Source organism: Octodon degus, unplaced genomic scaffold, assembly GCF_000260255.1.
Source record: "Octodon degus isolate 3935 unplaced genomic scaffold, OctDeg1.0 scaffold00070, whole genome shotgun sequence".
NCBI lineage: Eukaryota > Metazoa > Chordata > Mammalia > Rodentia > Octodontidae > Octodon > Octodon degus.
In genome coordinates this window covers 1,327,306-1,348,305 of record NW_004524646.1, presented here as the reverse complement: position 1 = coordinate 1,348,305, position 21,000 = coordinate 1,327,306, and the positions used below count along the sequence as shown (strand labels likewise).

General features: G+C 46.0%; 1 protein-coding gene and 1 pseudogene across 6 annotated transcripts in view; one reads left to right on the top strand and one right to left on the bottom strand.

Moving 5' to 3' along the window:
* Positions 1-21,000, top strand: part of Foxn3 (forkhead box N3) — a 440,054-nt gene that overhangs the window by 284,804 nt on the left and 134,250 nt on the right. The gene's annotated exons all lie outside the window — the stretch shown is intronic.
* Positions 417-867, bottom strand: LOC105742732 (annotated as a pseudogene).

The window sequence follows — 21,000 nt, the reverse complement described above, 5'->3', positions numbered from 1 at the left end:
CTCTCCGCACACTCACCAGACCTGGGCTAGGACTGGGTCTGGGGGCTCCTGGAACTCGGCTAGGATCTAACAATTTGAAAGAAGCCACTACATACTTTTTCACGAACATGTTTTCACCGAGCCAATACAGCACTAGCCATTAACTCGGTACACCAAGTGTACTGAAGTAGAAGAGATGCAGCAAGAAAAATAGCGACATCAGAAAGACCAACACTTTAGAAAAAATGAGTAAAACAGTTTCGATTTCTCCCCTTTAGCCCCTGAAACAACATCTTACAGTTTGGATCTACCTATACAGTCAGTCCTACATTAGCTTCTAGAATATTTGTCAGGAGGGAAAAAATAAGATGACGCCGGCCAGTCCAGTCTTTGGATATTTAGGAAGGAAGGGGGAGAAAGTAAGTTCTCTGAAGAAATTAGCCAGCTTCAGTTTCATCAGCAGGATCTTTGGATTCTTTGTGCTTCGGGACTTCTTCAATGTGTGTATCCTTCTCTCGCAAACGCTCCAGCTTGGCAGCCATTTGTGCCTCTTGGTTCTCTTTGTTAGCTTCCATCTTGTGGGTCAGCTTCTCTTCCACCATTTTACTGAAGCTGTTGTTCTCTTCTCTTGTGTTTTGAAGCCCTTCTTTCTCATGCTCTCGTTTCTCAGCAAGCTGCTTCAAGACTTCAGCTTCATGGGACTTGCGTCTTTCTTCTGCAGCTTCTAATTTCTACTGAATTTCCTCCAGGGAGAGATCCTTCTTCTTTCGGAGGGCAAAGGGGGAAATCTGGGACAGATGCTTTTGACTGTGGACTGAGAATCAGCTCAAAAGCCTGGCCTGAAGCACGCTTCTGCAGTTCTTTCACCTGAATATCAGAAGAAGGCATGGTGAGCAGAAGACAAGAGACTGGCTGCCAGTGTATTCCACTGGTCAGGAAAGCCCTGCTCCGTCCCAGCTGCCTGGCCACACGTGAATGATTTGCAGATGAGAGAGGTGTTTGACCACAGGGTGAAGGGTGGGTGCATAGGGGAAGGAGGAAGATGATTGCCTGGTCTCTGGGCCCTAGTGACGTAGCGGAAATGAAACTCCTAACCTGAAAGGTACCTGGACGAGTTCGTGTTCTCTAAAACCGAAGAATGAATTGTAGGAACAAGCATAGGTTAAGAAGAGGATATTTATTGGGAAAGAAAGCTTCTGTCTGAGAGAAGGAGAGAAGGGGGACCCAAGTGGGTTGCCCAGGAAGTGGTCTTCTTCCAGGTTATTTTTTGTAGGGCAAAACCATGCAGGACTAAGGTGGAGAACATGGGAACTCGCTTAGTTGGACAGGAGGTGGGACAAAGGCTAATGGGATTATAAGCACTATTGCTCAGGTGAAATTGATTAAGTCCAGGACCAAATGGGAAGTGAGTCACATAGCAAGTGAGCATGAATATAGAGCAGCACTTTGTCTGGTAGCCAGCCAGTAGCAGTCAGATTAATGATTCTTCCACGCTTCCTCAGGGTGATGATCAATCCTGAATGCTAATCTTTATGGAAGTCAGCATTTGTTCGATCTTTGATCTTTAGGTCTGGCCCACAGCGGGAGCATCCGCCCCTCTTACAGTTGTAAGGTATCTTGTCTTTGTTATCTCCTTCGAGGGCCTAGCCTTGTCTGACTGCCTATAATTATTTCTATCTAACTTGACTTCCTGCAATACTAGGATGAGCCTGAGCCAACGCTAAAGGGCACATTGGTCTCTGCATGCTGCGCGCCCCCCAAAAGCTTGAGTAGGCCAGGTGTTGGGGCTGAGGCTGATGGGTATCCAAGATCTTTCACCAAATGAATTTAGGAACTAATTGAATGAGATGAGGAGCTTTCTGGAGGGATTGTTATTAGGGAGACAGCTTCTGCAGCAAGTAGAGAGGAATGAGTGAGTTTGTTCAGAAGTGAAATTTGTGTTCTCTCTGCCCGAGATTATGACATTGCTCCGTTGAGTGCCAGAAGGCCCTCACTGCTGTGGGAATGGTGAAGGCTCGGGGTTGGCAGGTAGCATCTCCAGGAAAGTGTAAGAGATGGCTCAGGTACCATGCACACTCACGTGTGACCTCGTGGGAAGCCCACACCCATCCATCAACATCAAGTCTTCACAGGGACAGTCTACTACATCTTGTGAGCCAGGAACCAAGCTCATTCCAGTCACCACTGTGTTCCCAAGACGTGTGTGCTGCCCAGAGTCTGTCAGGCTGTTGAGAGATGCTTGCTGAATACATTGAGGAAATCTAAACTTTTACAAAGGATCTTTGCTTGGTAATTTTTATGGAATTAATCTAGACATTTTAATTGGTCACAGAACAGTGAGTGCTGAAGCCTTTTAAGTTGTTCTTGGTGGTACAGAGAAGCAAAATAAAAGGAAGCTGAGAAGACAACTGACCTCACTTAAATTCATCCATTATTCTAAATAAATACACACTAACTGCCCTAAACACAAAGTCCTGAATTGTTTAGGTTAACCGGCCTACGATAATAGAGGGGCTATCTTTTTGTAGCATATTTGTTTTTCCAGAATTAAAATGCTTTTTATTTTCTGAACATTAAGTTAATATACAGTTAAGTAGAATGGCCATACAATAAGGCAGTATAAAGAACTCTGTAAAACTACCCCTAATTCCCTGTTGTTAACATTTTAAGAACACCTCCTTAAAAATTGTTTTTATTTTTCATTGTAGCATAGCACAACATGAAATTTACTATTTTGCTCATTTTCTTAAATGTACAGTTCAGTAGGGTTAAGTGTACTTACAGTGTTGTGGAGTTGGCCTCCAGAACTCTCTCATTTTGCAAAGCCAGTATCCTTCCTTCTAACCCCTCACAACACCGTCATGCTTTCTATGAACTCCACCACCCTAGTGTCTCATATTTTAAATGGAAGCACATAGTACTTTCCCTTTTGTGGCTGGGCTAGTTTGCCTACGACCTTAAGGTTCACCCGTGGTAGAGCAGGTATCAGAATTTCCTTCCATTTTATGAAAATACCCTTTGTATGTACATGATTTTGCTTGTCCCTTCATCTGTTGAGGAACACTGGAGTTGCTTCCATCTCTTGCCTACCGTAAGTAATACTCCTAATGGCACAAGTGTTGGAATATCTTGTTTTTTGCAGTACTGGGGATCGAAGGTGGGACCTTGTGCATGCCAGTCAGGTGCTTAAGCCACTGAGCTATCTGCCCAACCCTGGAATATCTTTTAAGATTTTACTTTGCCCACAAGATTTGGTTTATATGCAAGGTTACACTGTTGTGCTGCTTTGTTTGTCTGTGTTTGTGTGTGTTTGTGTGTGTGTGTGTGTGTGTTTTTTTTTCTGAGACAAGGTCTCACTATGCAGTTCAGAATGGCCTTGAACTCAACCTATATAGCCCAGACTGGCTTGGAACTCAGTGATCCTCCTGCATCAGGCCCCCAAGTGCGGAACTGCAGGCATGTGTCACCATGTGGTTTATGTGCTGCTTTATCATGTGCTTTTATATTCCACTCTATACCAGGTGCATCTTCTCGTGTCAATCAATATTGATGTGCCAGACTCTCTTCTTGCTATGTCTTCTTATGTGGCTTTTCCCACACATTTTCCATTTCTTAATATAACCATACCTCAGTATATAGGCTGGGATTTAGATTTAGACTTTTTAATTTTTTTCCAGTACTGTGAATTGAACATAGGGTAGAGTACAGGCTAGGCACTGGACAAGCACTGTACCACTGAGCTGAGCTACCTTCTTAGCCCTTTTGAAATTTTTATTTTGAGAGAAGGTCTTGTTAAGTTGTTCAGGCTAGACTTGTACTTGTGATCCTTCTGCTTCAGCCTCCTAAGTATCTGGGGTTACAATTCCACTTGGCAAGAGTTAGACTTTCCCACCCTTGCTAGTCATAAAAATGATTATGTCGGGTCTTAGGCTAGATTCTGTATAAGCAGAGCCTTAGAAGAATTTGGTCTGAGTGACTTGCTCAGGGTGTGCTTGCAGGAGAGAGAGAGGAAGGTAGGCAGCAAGAAGAGGAGGGGACAAGTAAAGAGGCTCTGAAGTCCAACCATCACCACTGGCAGAATTGTTTTTCTTGGGACAAGGACAACCTAGAATTTATCTTGGAGCTCCTAGGCCTCTTGGGATTTTCAGTTTACAGCATTATGAAAGGAGCTGGTGCACGCTGTTAGCTCAGCCTGCAGGGCAGCTGGGGGTAGGTGCAGCCCTTGTGCAGAGAGCGTGGTGGGGGACGCTCGCACAGGTGCTAAGGGTGTCTGAGACCCCATCTCTAAGCCGGCTGCTCTGCTGAGTCCCCAGATGCAGTTTTTGCACGTGGGTCTTGTGGCCCATTTGCAAAAGGCAGATGTGTTTCCTGACATCCCACAGCTAGTAAGGAAGGGGCAGGATGCTGGTGAGACAGATTCTGGTCTAATTCTCGAGCCTGAGTTCATTCTTGGCTGACTCTGGAAGATAAAGATTAGTTCCAAGAAGCCGAATTGGTGGATCATTGAGACAGACTCTCTGTGTGTGTGTGTGTGTGTGTGTGTGTGTGTAAAACTAGCCATCACTGGGTCCACTTAGTCTTAAATTTGTGCTGATCTAATTGGTGGAGACTTTGGGCTTTATTTTCCTTTATTATTGCTGAGACAAACATCCTTCCTAATGTGTATTGACTAGCAGTATATATATATTTTTAATGCCCAGGTTTGATGAGAGCCTTTGCTCACTTTTTGACGGTTTTCTTACACCAGGGTTTAGAGGATCTAAATCTCCTCCAAGATTTAAGTGCTGAATTTAAAGTACACTTGGTTTTCACCAATGCTTCGTTCTGTTTCTAGCCTTTCATGGAATTCTCTGCCCACTCTGAAGCAGAGACCACATTGTTAATCACCACATATTTGCCACCCCCGCCTCCACCTTTTTTGCAATGCTAGCGCTCAAGCCCAAGGCCCACAACCTGCCTGTCAGGCACTATACCACGGAACCACAGCCCCAGCCCTACACTTTAGTTTTCTTTTCTTTTTTTTTTTTTTTTTTTTGACATCAGTTATTTTTATTTTAAAGAAAAAAAAAATAAAAACAATGGTACAAAATCTCAAAACAAGATTTTAGAAGAGTAACAATGGTTAGTACATTGTGTATTGTTACTGCCAAAGTAGTTTCTCATATTACAAAGTTTTCCAAAGGTATGAAGTTGTAGGATTTCTCTGCCAACTCAAGGCTTTCTAAAGGCTTTTCAGGTGTAGGACATTTATAGGAAATCTAGTCCCAAATAAGAAGATGTAAACATTTTATGAACACTTAATAATGGTGTGTGTTGTGTCAGTGAGGGCAGTATGTTTCTCTTCGTCCCATCTCTAATACTCCCACTAGCATGGCAGTTTCTTTCCTGAAAGGAAGTGGAAAAGATAACCATTTGAGTTATCAGTGGATCGGTTACTGATTGCCTTTGCAATTGAGAAAATCTGGCAATGCGTGGCTCACATACAGAGGGAAACCTGTTTGTTCTATTTTACTGGCAAGTCCGAGGAGACATCCAACATCAGGAAGCTCCTGCCCTCCTGCTTGAAAGTCCTCAGAGGCCATGGTTCATCGTGTCTGCTGCGGATGGACACTATATTCTTACGCAGGCTTTGGCTCATGGTGCAAGATGGCTGCCCATTCCTGTGTGAGTCCTCGCAGGTTCAGTAGAAAGGGAGAGTCCTCTGCCCTAGGAGCTTCGGGAGTTTGGTCCGACTGCCTGTGACCTGAGATCACTCTAGATGTGAAGTGCAGCAGAAGACAATGAACGCTTTGGCTTGTGCCTGGTAGTATGCTCCCTATGCAGTGGGAAGTCCTGGAGCCCAGGGGGACTGAAGAAGCCTTCACCGAAGAGGAAGGAATGGGTGCGTGCTGCCAGGGCCATGGCACGCCCTGTACTCACCCTGGGAGGTGCGACTTACTGTGGTTTCATTTTTACATGTGGAAGAGTTCATAGAGTCAGGCTCTGGTAAGGACCTGCTTTAGAGAGCGGGGCTTACCCAGGTTCGAGTGGCTGAGCATGCCCCTTCCAGGTAAGCTTGATGGACGCTGCCTGGGAAGCGCAGGGACCCGAGCTGGATACCCACTACTGCATTCTGTGTGGGTCATGGAAGCCTGGGCATGCCAGGCCAGCCACTAAAACCGGGTGTAGTGGCTCACACCTATAATCCCAGTGCCTGGGGAGGCTGACACAGGAGTATCACTGTGAACCTGAGCTACGTAGTCAGACCCTGTACCAAATAAATATATAAATAAGATTTAAAAAACTGTTAAAAGATGCAGAGGCCGGGGAGATGGCTCAGTAGAATAAGCGCTTCCGTAGCAAGTGCAGGGGTCTGAGTTCAGTCCCTGGTTTCGTCCCCCCCCAATAAAAAAAAAGAAAAAATGCTTCTCCAGAGAATAAGTAGAGTACAAGCTGCCAGTTAGGTTGGTAAATAGAGAATTGAAGGGACAACTAGGTGTCACATGCGTGCAATCCCAGAATTCTGAGAGGCTGAGGCAGGAGGATTGCAAGCCTAGACAGCCAAAAGGCTAACACGACAGCTTAACTGTGAACCTAGCCTGGACAACTTAGTAAGTTAATGATACCCGTCTCAAACAAAAAGTTGGAGGGGGTTAGCATAAGGATGTAGATCAATGTGAAGGCCCTGAATTTAATGCTCAGTACTGGGAGACAGACAGACAGAGCTCGAGCCTGAGACAGGAGAGGACAGCCCCCTCACCCCCGACAGCAAGAGCAGAGCAGGTTGTGGTGGCTTTAGACTTCAGTGTGAGCAAGTGCAAATTTTCATCTGAGTCAGCACTTTTCTGATAGTTCAGGGCCATCCCGTGTGACCTGGTGGGTGGGCTTATTTACACACAAAATATAATTGAGTCCATGTTTTTCTCAGCCCAATAAACAGTACGCCAGTTTGTTTGTCTTTTCTCCCCCCAGTCCTGGGAACACATGTTTAGTTTTTGTAATCAAAATTATTCCAGTTTTAAAAACAGTATAAATTTACATAGACAACCTGAAGCGCACACCTGTGTGCAGAGCCCTGTGTGTGCAGGTCGTGGCAGGAACCTGTGGCTCTGCTGGCCTGCACCCGAGCTGCCGGGCTCTGCAAGAGCTATGCGCTCATTTTCCCCACAGAGAATTCTGAGTGAGTCTCAAAGAAGCGGGAATGGAAAATGCAGGTAAAGGCAGAAACCTTGAGAGTAAGCATGTAAGTAAGAGTTTCACACCCAGTGTTGCACGGTTGTGAAAACAGCGAGCGTCCTCATCATTTGTTCAGTGGTGTGGAGTCAGCCCTGTGTACCCACGGATTCTGCCTCTTCATATTCAACCCTCCACAGGTCAAAAGTCATTTGGGAAAGTATAAATCACATCTGCACTGAACACGTGCAGGCTTCTTTTTCTTGCCCGTATATGAAATTATTTACATAGCATTTACCTTGTATGGAGCATTATCAGTAATCTAGAGGTGGTGGAAATACACAAGAAGGTGTGTGTTTGCCTTGTGCAAATACCATGGCATTTCACCTAAGGGACCTCAACATCCCTGGACGTAGGTGTTCTTGACCTGTTCTAGAAACACTCTCCCAGCAGATACCTGGCGGTGACTATGTATTTTAAAAAGCTTAGGTATTCATGTGCTTCTTGGCATCCTCATTCTTAGAGGAGAAGGCAAAAGACACGCTTCTCCAAAATTCAAACACATGACTTTGTTTAAGGTAATATTTAAGGACATTCTTTAAAAGTTGTAGAAACATCTGGGTTTCCTGAATAGTACTATATAACCAGTGACCATGAATCAAAGTCAGATAGATATACAATGTATTTAGTTAAGGTCTGTTTAATAGGAATTATTCTTATCAGAATGCTCCCCACACAATCCTCCATAAACGTAACGCTTTTAAATATTTGTCCCATTTTGTAATTAATATAGATTTGTCAGTAGCTCTTCCTGATTTGGGAGGAGGGATGCTTGACTGTTGCCAGGCAACCGCTCATCCTGGTGGTAGCTGCCAGCAAGCTGTTGGCAGTAACTGTAAATTCTTTTGTCTTGTTAACAAAAAATGAGTGTTAAAGATACAGCAGTATATAAAGTCTGTGCTGTGGTTCAGATATCTGTAACTTAGGCAATAAATTCCTACATTAATATAACTTGCATGTGCTGCTGAAATTTATAGCATGCTGAGAGAAAACCTACGCGCTCCTGTCCTCGAGCTGTGTTGGTATCACCTAGCAGCACTAAAGCGCCTATGACGGAATAAAGGTGCTGTTTTCTTACAGTCTCTTACAGAGAGTCTGAGGTTTTCATTAAATGACGGGTTGTGGCACGGTCGTGAACCTAGAGCCTAGACGTGTCCAGTGGGAGCTCTGTTCCTAAGCAGGAGCCATCCCCTGACCCTGACCAACCCCAGTCTCCTGGCGGCTCTGAGTAAAAGTCACGGCAGCCAGCCAGTGGGAGAGTCCTGCTCGAGGCCGGGCCCTTGTCCCCTCCCTCTCCAGCTCAGTCAGATATAGCTCGAGTTTTCTAGGAGAAACTTCTTAGAACAAATTCTTACTTCATCAGCAGTCCCAGATGAGTCATCCTTTGGACACAGAGATGTTGAAGAAGGCAAAACAACACTTCCTTGGGTGGTACATACTTTTTATTTAAAGTGACCACGTTGGATCCCGGACTCGTCCCCAGCCTGTGGTCAGCTTGCTGTCTCTTTTGCTTGTTTCTAAAGGACGCTACTGTTGGGTTCTGGACAAAGTCAGGCACACAGTGTGTGTTTCCTCACTCGGCCCCCAACTTTTCCACCTCTTGTAGAAGGTCAGAAGGGAAGAGCAGCGTTGAAAATGTGGTTTGGTCTGACTTCTGAGTCTCTACTTTTTGTTTCGTCCTCAATTCGGGGCCAGCTTTGTGAAGATAGCTAGAATGGTCCAGTTGTCCATTGAACCAGTATAAAGCCTCAAAAGAACGGCCAAGGTATTGAACAGATTTCATTCTTTGTTTCCTTGATTTCTAAGAACAGCTCTTACAAGTTGTCAGCAGGATGTCCTTCCCAGGCGTAAGCCCTCTTCTGTGTGAGGCCTTCTTCGCCATCTCTTTCGCTCGGGCCTCAAATGTGAGGTACCATGTTGCCCACAACTTTACTGCAGCTGTTGCTGCGGTTTTCTCCTAAAGCTGGATGTTTCTGTTTCCTCTGCTTCCCTCGGGGCCAGCTCAGCAGATGCACCTATGGGCAGCAGTGGCTGCCATCGCTGCTCGGTCCTTTCCAGGGGCATTTTTCGCCACAAGCCACCGTGGAACTACTTCAGCATCATGTAAACATGCCGGTATGTTAACAGCTGCTGGTCTTTTAAAGTGGAACCAGCTCAGAACTAAAAGGGGATCCGCTTTCAGGTTCTGCTCAAGTTTGCGTGTGACAGCATCAGAGCTATTTTTAGCAGAGTGATCATCGGCAAGAAGCTGAAACTGGCTACATTCAACTATAAACAGTGGAAAGAAAGGATCATTTATGCATGGCTGCAGCTCTTGAGTCCATTTATGTGGGAGACAGAGGGGCATGCAGTCCTGTTCTTCAGAGTTACGCAGGCATCGTGTCCCTTGTTCGGGCCCCCAGCATCTTTGCAGAGCCACCAGTTAACTTAGTGCTTGGCTGCCTGGATTCTGAGTTAAACTGGATGTATTGATCTGAGTGATTCTTTGGACTCTTGAGTGTCCATTCTGAAAGCAAGGCAGTGTATAGCTGCGCAAAATAGCCACCAAAATACTACAGTGTTTCTATCATTTCCTCCATGTTTTTTATTTTGTGTAGATAACAAAAGTCAAAAGGCAGCAGGAAATGGACAGCGTGCTTACAAGAGTATTGTGCATAAGCCGCGTGACCTTCTACCAACCTGACTTTCTAGGCATACTTAGCTGCAAAATGAGGATTGTGGTGGCAGCTTTCAATACTTTATAGAGCTTGCTTCTTTTCAGGCACTGCTTGTTGGACACCTGCTGTACACCAGCCACTGAGGCCTTTAATTGGACAGTCATTCTTGGAAGGTGCATAGTGTAGATTCATAAATAATGCCGCGTGGTCCACATAGAGACAGAATGTGCTCTGGGCATGGAGTGGGGAAGACGAAGGGAGGAGCAGGACTTTCAGAATACCTAGGGGCTTGCAAAGCGGGCAGGGAGGCAAGGGAATTTCTAAGCACTGAGTGCATGAGGACGAAGGTGAGAGAGAGTCCAGTGGCTCCAGGGACCACGGGCAACTTGGTTTTGGCAGAGCAAAAAATCTAAATCAAAACAAATGCACAAGAAAACCAAGATTAGGGATGGCAGAAAATGAAACAGGAGCATTCGGTGTGGTGGTTTAGAACGAAAGAACTTGGTAACAGTATAAGCCACAGGAAGCCAGGGATGGTTTTTAGCATACAGTTGACTGGATTATACAAAAATTAAAGTGATCCGTGGCTTGCAAAAATTCATGTGTCTGCCTCCATGAAATGGTACCAGTTTAAAGCAGGTAAAAGATGCTCTGAACATCAAGTTTCTTCCCTGGAAGAGCTTAGTAAGATAGTGTATCATTCAGTATTTACTAGGAAAGCAGATATAATACAAGATATACATGTATAAACATTTACAGATTGGGGACTGGAGAGATAGCTCAGCGGATTAAAGTACCTTCTTAGGCAAGCTTAGGCAAGTGCAGGGACTGCAGTCCAGGCACCACATGCAAGTACAGGGACTGCGCTTCTATCCCCAGTACCACATGCTGCGCCAGCCCCGCCCTCAGGGCAGGCTGAGCCAGTCACAGAGTCCAGGCCTAGGCCTATAATCCCAGTGCTGGGGAGGCTGAAAGCAGGAGGATTACTGTGAGTCTGAGCTATGTAGTGAGATGCTGTAACAACCAAATACATTAAAAAAAAAAAAAATTACAGATTGGCTTGTGAAGGCCACACACAGAGTGAGGTGTGGAAGAGTGTCCTCTGTGCAAAGGGTCCCGTCGTGCCCTGGGAATCCAAGTCAGAGACCTAGAGCTTCATGCACTGTCCCCTGTGAGTCTGTATCAGGAGGCCAGAAGGTCTGCGCTGGAAGGCTGAAGAGTCTGTGCTGGAAGACAGGAGATGATAGAGCACCTCCGAAGAAGACAGAAGCAGTCCTTCCTTCTTTGTTGTCCTTGTGCAGCAGTGTGGTGATAGCCCTTCCTGGGATGGGGCTTTCCACACCCAGAACTATCCTGAGCCAGTTTAGTTGGAGGTAATTTATTCAAGTCAATATACTCAAATCAACTGCCAGAGGCAGCAGTCCTGAAGCAGGTGATAGTGATTCCTTTGAAGAATGAAGAGGTAGGCAGAGAAGGGACAGTGGAAGATACAGAGTAGCACACTGTGGATCCCTTTTTAGACCTGCTCTGGTGCTGGGCTCTGCAAGCGGGTTTGGAGGGTGAGTCACAGCCTCTAGAAGGCCTAGAAGCTCTCAGGCCACATAGTGTCAGTGTGAACCCTGAATGTGTGCTGCATCCTCGGTGTGCACAGCGAACACCTGGAGATAAGTGCACCGATCCTGCACAGGGGACAGCATGTGTGTGTGCCGATCAGGATTCCCCAAAGGTTTCAAGAAGCTAAGGTTTCCTGAATATGTTGAAACCTTCACTTACAGGGTCCTTTTTTTTTTTTTTTTTTTTTTTTGGTACAGGTTGTGTAGGGTCTTACTACACAGGTCAGACTCATAGTGATTCTCCTGCTTTTAGCATCCCAAGTGCTAGGAGTGCAGGCATGCCCCGTCACCACACCAAGTCTCAATGGCCATCTCAGGGCACCCCTGGGGGTGGGACCTGCACAGCACCCTGGGGATAGAACCCCAGCTGCCTCGCTCTGCCTAAGCAGGCGCCTTAGCCCACCGAGCCATCAGGCTGGCCTTATATGGTCCTTCTTATATGCCATCAAAATTCAAAGCAGGGAACAAGGAATAGCTATATGGAGGAATAACTTCTTTTTTAAAATGTATTTGGTACATGGTTTCATTACACAGCTCGGACTCATAGTCAGCCTCCTGTTTTCAACCTCCCTAGTGCTGGGATTACAGGCATGCGCCACCATGCCTGGTCTCAGTGGATGGCTCAGCACACTTATGGGGAAGGGCCAGAACAGCATGTGGTGGCAGGGATCGAACCCTGGTTGGTCCCTGTGCTTGCCTAAGCAGGCACTTAGTCCGCTGAGCTATCTCACGGGCCCGCAGGAATAACTTCTGATGTTCTGTAGCCCCATAGAGTGACTGTGATTGATAATTACTTATTTCAAAGTAAGCAGTAGGGAAGATTTTGAATGTTTTTATCACAAAGAAGTGAGAACTGGGAGGTTATGGATATGCTAATTACTGTGATATAATTATTACACATTGTATACCTATATTAAAGTATCACAGTGTACCAAATGACAATGTCAATTAAAGAATACAGTCAACAACCAAAAATAAAGTAGAAGAAAACAAAGTAAAAGAATAAGAAGACTGGGCTGGGGAGATGACTCAGTGGAATAAGCACTTCCCCGGCAAGCGCAGGGGCTCGAGTTCGATCCCTGGTTCTGCAAAAAAAAGAAAAAAAAGAAAAAAAAAAAAAAAAAAGAAAAAGAAGACCTATACATGAGTATATTTACTCATTATACTCAAGAAATGTGAAAAGTCTCCATATCCTAATACATCCTGTAAAGCCCAACCCACACCCTCCATATCTGTATAAATATGTTCAAAGGTAACATTACTTCTCCAAAGCTATGTTCTCTTTGAACTTAATGCCGTCATGGAAGTTCGCAGCATTCTTTGCTTCGTTTTACCTTGTGAGGGGCGTGCTGTTCCTCTAGGCCTTGCAGAAGCATTGAGTGAAGCCTGGCACAGTGACACACGCCTGTAATCCCAGCACTTGGGAGGCTGAGGCAGAAGGATCATTGTGAGTTCAAGACCAGCCTGGGCTACAAAATGAGTGCAAGGTCAATCTGAACTGCATAGCGAGACCCTGCCCCAAAAATACAAAAATGAAAAAGCATCCCATGGGGTTAGGTACTAGGTGCATGGAGTCAGCAGTTTGATCCAGCTTCATCCCAGGGGAGGCGGGAGCAGGACCAAGGCCCTGGGCTTCCCAGCCTTCTTGGTGTCTGTCTGCTTTCATGAGCTACACTGTGAGGTGGGATAGAGGTGATGGGCTGGGGCAGTTTGAGAACAGGAGAGAGACAGAGGCAGGCAACAACTGTGGTGGAGGTGCCAGCGATTACCCAGCAAGGAAGGAGATGGAGTCTCTAGGGGAGAGACGACTCTCGCGCTCAGTCAGAAGTATCCAGTCAGGGTATCTCGGGTGCTGATGCCAGTCACAGTTGTTACTTAGGCAGACAGACAAGATTACTTTTTGGAACTTTTAAAATTCTTTTTGCTACTTTTGAGGTAGAAGAGGAAGGGTGGGGCAAAACGTGTCAAAAAAAAAAAAAAAGTGAGTGTCTTCTGTCAAGCTCATGGGGACCCAGGGCACATACATGTGCAGAACACAGAAACCGGATGACTGCAGTTTCTGAGCTGAGCACAGAACCCGTCAGAAAAGTGCTAGCTTTAACTCCTCATTTACATCTGACGGGAGACCAAAGGAGTCTTCCTAGGAAGGTTTAAATCTGGTGCCAGGTCAGCTGAGTTTCTGGTAGGACAAATGTCCCACAGCCCCTTTTGCATGAGGAAGACAGTCTAGATGGTCAAGGTAGCAAGGGCCCCTTTCCTTTATCCTAGGGATTCCCATGAGTGTGTTCGCGGGCACACCCTCATTCAGCAGAATACTTATTTCCTGCTTTGGGTAAGGGTGCTTTTCCACTACCTTTTCTGTTTGTCTTATCCAGTTCTTTGTTCTTGACACCAAGAAAGGGAAAGAACTTCCCTGGGACCCATCATTCTGGCAACAGTTCAAATCCAATCATAAACACACCATGGGAAAAAAAGTTCCATGAAAAATAAACTTTTGCCTGGGTCTTACAGCTTCAGGGTTGGGTGCCTGGGTTGGGTCCTGTGGATTGAACATTCAGACAGAGGTCTGCTGTCGTGCACTTTTTAAAATCAGCATTTTGTCTCGCATCTTTGTGGTGGGGTGTGGGACAGGACAGGTTTTCAAAGGGAGAAAATGAATAATTAAGATAAATCTCAATTTTCCCACAAATAGGTTATTTTATTGTCTGTGACTCATTTTCAGCATCTTAGGAAGTAATAGGATTCAGCCTGTCATAAACATGGATTAAATATTTATAGCTCTTGATCTCTAAAAGCCTGAAAAATGAGTAGGTAGTGGTGATTTTGTCTATTATTGAGATACTGTCTCTAAAAGTTGTATTAGTTCAAGGGCATAATGAGAGGGTGAGCATTATCTGTTATCTGTTATGGGCAGTGTGCAGTTGTCGCTACCTCAGACCAGCATTGTCATCAAGGGAAGATACAATTGAGGTCAGCTTTTCCTGTTTCTGAGGAACGGAAACAGTCCAGGAATTTTAAAACCTGCCATTAAATTCAAGGAACAATGATCTTTTCACTCAACACACAGTTGCTCTTTTTTTTAAAATTTATTTTAATGATACTAAAAATTGAACTCAGGACCTTCTTGCTGAGCTATGCCCCAAGCCCTTCTTTGTAATTTTTATTTTGAGGTGGTATCTTGTTTAAATTGCTGGGCTAGTCTTAAATGTATGATCTTCCCATGACCAAGGTTTGGGGTATGAAGTCTCTGGAGGTCATTTTTAAGTCCTGTCTATCCTAAGCAAAGAATTGGTCAAGACAAGTGCCAGCAGTGACCAAGTTTTATTTTAAAACTTATTAAAGGTAGGAAAAGAAACAGGCTCTGCAGAGGGAGTGCGGGTCAAAGAGAAGTACGAGAGCAAGTGCACCTGCCTGCCCCACAGCCTGAGAGTAGGCCCAGGCAGGAGGCAACACAGAGGTGACGACCCATTGTGGACCACCCTTTCTGTGTCCTCTGCTGCTCAGGCTGACTGCAGGCCTGGGTCCTCCTGCTGGAGTAAACCCCCTGGCATTCTTGGAAGAGTCCATGTGCAGGCATTGGAATCTGTTCTGTGCATGTATCCTGGGGCTTGGAATCAGCAGGTCATACCTCTGTCCCCTCACTCCTGCCTCAGCCCTCCAGAGCGCTGGAGTTGACACGTCTGCACCATCTAGCCTGGCCAGAAGTCCCGATCTCTCAGTCTTTTCCTTATTTCCCCACAAGGCCTACTTATGCAGTCCGGGCTGACCTCAGACTCAAGGTGAGCTTCCTGTCTAGGCCTCCGCAGGTACTGTGATTACAGGTGTGCGCTACCGCACCTGGCCAAAGTGCCCTCTTCCAAGAGTGGAGAAAGGCTGTGTGACACTGCCACTGTGTGCCACTCCAGCAACCCACCTATTATTGAATTGGAGCCTTTTGCACTCTTGTCAAGACATCAGCAAACCCAGTGCCAAGAGGAAGAGGGGCTTTGTTTCCATCCCCAGAATTTTCTCAACCTGCATACCTGAAAATCTATACCCATTAAACAACCACTTGCCTCTCCCTGCTCCACCCAGCCAGCAGAAACCATCATTCTACTTTCTGTGAATTGGACAACTCTCAGCACCTCAGATAAGTGAGATCATAAAGTATTTGTCTTTTTGTGACTGGCTCATTGCACTTACCATACTGTCCGTTCTAGAATGTCAGGGTCTCTTTCCTCTTTTAAGGCTGAAGACTTATTTGTGTATACTGCCTTTTGATAATCTCTTCACCCATCAGTGAGCATTTTTTGGTTTGCTTCCACCTCTGGCTCTTGTGAGCAGAATATGCAAAGATTTCTTAGAGTCTTGCTTTCATTTCTTTTGAGTGTATGTCCAAAAGTAGAACTAGTGGTTCATAGGGTATTCCTGTTCAGTTTTTTGAGGAGCCGCCATATTGTCTTCCATCATGGCCGTGCCATTTTAAGGGGACGTCTCAAGAGCTGTCTGGTGGCATTAATCATATTACTGTTCCAAGCCTTTCCTAACCTCCCTTATGTTGCCCTCCCTCACCTGCCCTCGATGATTTACGGATTACACTCTAGTGAATTAACACCGTAGAGAGCCTCCTCCGTACTTACACTCTTGGTTCTCACAGAGCTGTTTCTCCTGTCTTCTGGCCCCTTTGGAAAAGTTGCCTCTGCCCCTGGGCAAATAAACGTCTTGGGGAAAGCCCAGGCTCCTTCGCAGAGGAAGCTCGAACCAAGCTGGCCCTAGGCGGGGAGCTCCGGCACAGCTGCTCTGCTTTCCGCAGCTCCGCCATTTTAATTGTGATTAGTAGGCTCATTTGCATCTAAAAGGAGTAGTTTTCTTATCAGCACCATTGAGTTGGGAACCAGTGTACTCCATTTATATAGAGTGGCCCATTTAAAGGGGGCCCATTAAGCAGTAAAAGTAAATGTGGGTGTTTTACAAATGCAAATACATCATGCAAATAATGTACTTTATGCTGAATGATGCCTTGGGTTTTCATATGTAAAATTAGAAACTGTAGCACAAAGATAATGATAAACACCTTTGCATCTGTTCTTAAGATGTATCCGTGGCTGCATGCGTCTGAAACTGTAGCCATGTTTTAAGCAGAATTTCTTCACTATACCCTGATATACATTCTATATTATCAAAACCATACCTGTACTAGTCTGGTTATTTATTTATTCCTAAGTAATCAAGAAATCACAGGAAAGAGTTGTCCAAATTACCAAGCCTATTACTTACTATCAATGATGACATTTGTAATTTTGTTTCCATCTTTAAGGATTTAGAGCTTTTATTTGGGAAGATGATAGTGGAGGAAAACATTGTTACCCTATAGGCTTGTTCCTTTGTAAGGGATTTCCTCACGACTTGGAGTTTTCTGTTTGCTTTTACACATCCTTAGTGTTTGTATAATTCTGTTCAGGAGATGCTGGTAGCATTCCGGCTGTCTTTCAAAATCACTTACTAGAATGGTGACAACCAGCTTCTGTGTGGTGAACTTGACCTAGTTCTGGGAGAATCACCCTTGGTCTCTGCCCATGTGGGCTTCCTGTTTTCAGGATAAGTAAGACATGGGCACTCCTGTAGAAAGTGAATGAGAGATAGGGTCAGAGTAAGGAAATACCTCCCAGGGATGGGGAGGTGCTAGATGCCAAATACAGGGAGCTGGTGTCCAAAGAAGTCAAAGCATGAATTCTAAGTGATACAGGGAAATGAAACTCCCACCTGAAAGATAGATGGGACAAGTTCCTGTTCTCACTAAAGAATTTTAGAAGCAACGGAGGATAAGAGCAGAATATATTCATTGAGGGAAAGAACGCTTCTGTCCAAGAGAGGGACAGAAGGAGACCTGAGTGGGTTGCCAGGGAACCTGCCTATTCTAGGGATATTTTATAGAGCAAAACCATGAGGTGAGGTGGGTCTAAGGTGGAAAACATGGGAGTTCGCCTGGGAGGTGATGCAAAACTATGGTCACCCAGTAAGATTTCAGAGTAGTCTAAATAGGCTGCTACCTATTTAGACTATCAATCCCTGATGCCCCTCCTCCAGGAAGTACTTGAATGCATTTGTTTACTCTTTTGTCTTGCGGTCTGGCCCACAGAGGGAGTGTCTGTCTCTCCCACAGTTGCTAGGCAGTCTTGTTTTTTACACTGTCTCCTTGAGGGCCCAGCCCTATCTGACTGCCTAAAATTCTACCTAACTCAGCTGCCTACAACATGAAGTGCAATTGAAGTTAAGAGTATGAACATTTATTGGAGGAAAGGAGTGGGCAATGAGAATAGCTCCTGAGAGATAGGAGGGGTCCCATTTGGGTTGCCAGCAAGTCTACCATGTGGGTCCAAATTATGATCAACCAATGAGATTATGTCCCTTAAGTAATATTGATCTAATGGTAGCGCGGATAAGTGAGTGATATTATTAACGTTAGTTGATAAACTAAAGTCCTAGCAGTCTTGGTTTTAGTGTTTGAGAGAGGACAGCCCACCCCTAGTGAGATAATGGGAAATGTCTAAAGGGTGATACCAGTATGTCCATTCATCCATTAGGGACACATGCAAATTGAAGCCATTGTGACTTCAGTCTTCAGATGGGCACCAGCCACAGCCCTGGTCTCATTGTTATCTTCTGCACTGACTCCCCCCAGGGCCCAGCCCTGTCTGTCTATCTAATTTAGCTGTCTGTAATACAAGTATGATTAATTTCAAAACAAGCTGTATTGGTGGGAAACCTCAGAAGAATTCAGAGGCGCCAAAGAGGTGGTAGGGTGGGGAGACCCAGGGATCTGGAATTTGACCTGCACCTTGAGAGACAGATGGAATGTAAGAGCTGAGAACACAAGATAGGGGCTGTTTAGATAGAAAATGGGGTCTAGATGCATTGTTACCAGTGTCTGAGCTGCCGGGGACGCACAGAAATTCTGTCTTGGGTTCTTTGTGACCTGAACAAAGTATTGGACACAACAAGTCATGAGGTTTGACATTGATCAAAGGCAGGAAAAAAAAAAAAAAGTGTTCTGTCACGTGAGTGTGCCAATTCATATTTTCAGAAGAAGGGCTGTCTTCAGGGTGAGAGTGACCACGGGAAGGAAGGAGCACAGTGGCCAAGCCCTTAATAGGGCTGTGTTCTGACTTGCCCTCTCCTCAGGATGCCCTCAGGCCTAGGCCATCCTATCAAAAACCAGAGAAGAACTAAAGATAACATCTTCTCATTGCCTAAAGATAACATCTTCTCATTGCGGGCCTGCGGAGATGGCTCCATAGAATAAGCACTTCCCTGGCAAGTGCAAGGGAAGCACTTCAGTCCCTGGTCCCGCAAAATAAATAAATAAATAAATAAATAAATAAATAAATATAAAATCTTCTGATTGGCTCCAGCTGCAGGCCCCGCCTCTTGGCTCCTGGTCTCTGTGACTGACAGGTCACGCCCACTTGCCCAACCAGTTTGCCTGCCCTGATCTCCCACCTCCTGGTGGTACAGGGAGAGTGTGTGCTGCTGGAGGCCTGTGTGGGGGCCTGCTTTGGAGCAGAGCAGAGTGAATGCTTGGGGAAGAGTGGCAGGGTCTTGCGGGGGCCCCAGGCTGACAGTGTCTGACCTCACCTACAACTTTCACTCTTCCATGGAAACCAAACTCTTCTTGGCTTTTTTTTCCCCAATAAACTTGAAAATGAAGGGGCTGGGGAGATAGCTCAGTTGAATAAGTGCTTGCTTGGCAAGCACGAGGGCCTGAGCTCAAACCCTGGCTCCGCAAGAAAAAAAAAAAAAACAAAAAACAAAACCTTGAAAATGTAAATAAAAAGGGTGTGGTTGTAGCTCAATGATTGCCTTCCCCCATTATTGTATAAGACCTCCAGGGACCAGGTGGATGCTGTGGCTCAGGGTGGGCCAGAACCGATGTTACCTTCCACATAATCATCAAAGGTCTCACTGCTGGAAGATTCTGACTTCACCCTGGGGCCAGACCCATGGCTTTCCACTGGCCACCAGGGTGGATGGGCTAGGCCTGTGCCCCGGGGCCTTCTCCAGGACGCTGTGGCAGACTCTGTTTCCCCAGGTTGGCTGGCAGGAAGGGTAAATAAAGATAGATGAGGAGGGGATGCGTGGCCTTGCCTCCCTTCCCACTGTGTCCCCTCTCCACCTCTTGCCCTCCCAGTACATTCATGCACGTGTGCGCGTACACACACACACACACACACACACACACACAGCCAGGACAGCTGACCACAGGGTGGGGCTGAGAGCTGAAGCTCTCCTTGTCTGGTCACACCCAGCCAGCCAGGGGTTGGATGCAAACAGAAGAGGGAGTGGCAGAGAACTGGCCACTATCGAGACTGAGGACCTGGCCCAGGGAGGTACGCCTGATAGGGACAACTTGAGGCAGGAGTATTTATGTTGACTCAGGGTTTTGCTTCCAGCTCTGCTGACTGGAAGGCAAACAACATGGCGAGCAGACCTGTTCCAGGCCTGAGCAACCAAACTCTTCAGGTGAAGAATTAGTTGGAGAATCACTGTCCAAGATAGGCGAACAATGAGGTGCTTTGTGGAGATGGGGCAGGCACTCTGGTGAGGTCCACAGCCCCACCTTTGGCCCTGTCTCCTTCCCACCCTCCTGGAGAACAATGTTCACACCCCGTGGGAGCCGCTGGAATGCGCTTGGCTTTTCAAAGGCTGCTGAGGTGTTGGGCAGGCCGGATTGCCATGAGGAACAGATCAGAGTTGGGAGAGGGGTTAGGAGCGTTACCTCCAAATTGAGGGAAAATAAGGAGACTTCAGAAAGAAAGGGTTGGCAGGAGTGGGTGACAGAAGACAGGGAGTGGGTGAGGACATTGTTAGAGACCTCAGAATGTTGATGGTGAGCAGTTAGAAGTGATTGCCAAGGCAAAGTCAGTTTTTTCTTCCCTTTTGTTTTATGAGGAATGCTGACTTTGAGTGTAAATGTTTATTCTCTCAAATAGTTGATAGATGCCAGCCAGGGCCCCGGCTCTGCATGAGGTGCCCAGGATGCAAGAGAGCAAAGACACAGATGGGTTGGCATCGTGAGTAGCACACGTACCACTGGAAGTGAGACGCTGCGAGATGTTGTTTGGGGTTGACTTGCGCCACCATCACGCTGCCCAAACTCATACATTGATTTCCTATCCCTAGTACCTTGAGATATGACCTTATTTGGAAATAAAGTGAGTCCTTGCAGCTGTCTTTGGTTGAATGAGGTCATTCTGGAGGAGGGCAGACCTCTACTTCAGTATGTCTGGTGTCCTTTTGATAAAAAGCAAATTTGGAGCTGGTGAGACAGCTTTGGCAAGCTCAAGGACCAGAGTTCGATCCCTAGAACCACAAGCCATGCTGCTGGCCACCGAAACCCAGCGTGGTGGCACACACCTGTAATCCCAGCGCTGGGGAGGCTGAGGTAGGAGGGTCACTGCGAGTGTGAACTGCATAGTGAGACCCTGTACCAAATTTTTTTTTTTTTTTTGCAGAACCAAGGATTGAACTCAGGCCCTGGCGCTTGCCAGGCAAGCGCCTAC